Here is a 647-nt window from a genome sequence, read left to right as displayed (position 1 = left end):
ATATATATATATATATATAAGGTAAAATTTATAATTAATAATTTTGCCAAGTAGTTCGGTATGTTAATAGAACCATTATCGGTAAACTTATACAAACATTTTTATAATTATAAACATAATTATAATTAGGGTTCATCAAAATTGCTTCACCACATACCGAAATTTAGAAATAGCAGTTAAATACTATTCCACTACCATAAGATATTTCCCAGACAGCAATACTCCCAACTATATACACATTATGCTTATAATTAAAACAAAATTGTATATATATATATTTTTTAGTACGGTATGGTGTGTGATTTTATGCATGCTTAGTTTTCAAACATAACAGACGGAGTAACTAAATAGTTGTGTATAAAGATACACAACTTTGTTTCCTAAATTGTTATATTTTTTCAGAACATCTCACAAGAATTGCATGTGAATTAGCTTTCCACTTTTGTACGAAAATATTTACTCAATTTTGACTGAATGATGTATCACTATTTTCTCCAGTAAATCATATTTTCCTTGAACAGAATTGCCTCGAAATTATTCGGATTTTTTTTTTCTTCGTGAGTCAATAACGGTTGCCGCTAGGATTTATATTTTTATTTGAGTTCTTTGGCGACTAAAGGTCAATTTTCACTTTTTTACGAATATTT

This window comes from Octopus bimaculoides, chromosome 3, assembly GCF_001194135.2.
Source record: "Octopus bimaculoides isolate UCB-OBI-ISO-001 chromosome 3, ASM119413v2, whole genome shotgun sequence".
NCBI classification, from domain to species: domain Eukaryota; kingdom Metazoa; phylum Mollusca; class Cephalopoda; order Octopoda; family Octopodidae; genus Octopus; species Octopus bimaculoides.
Note: the sequence above shows the minus strand (reverse complement) of the source record.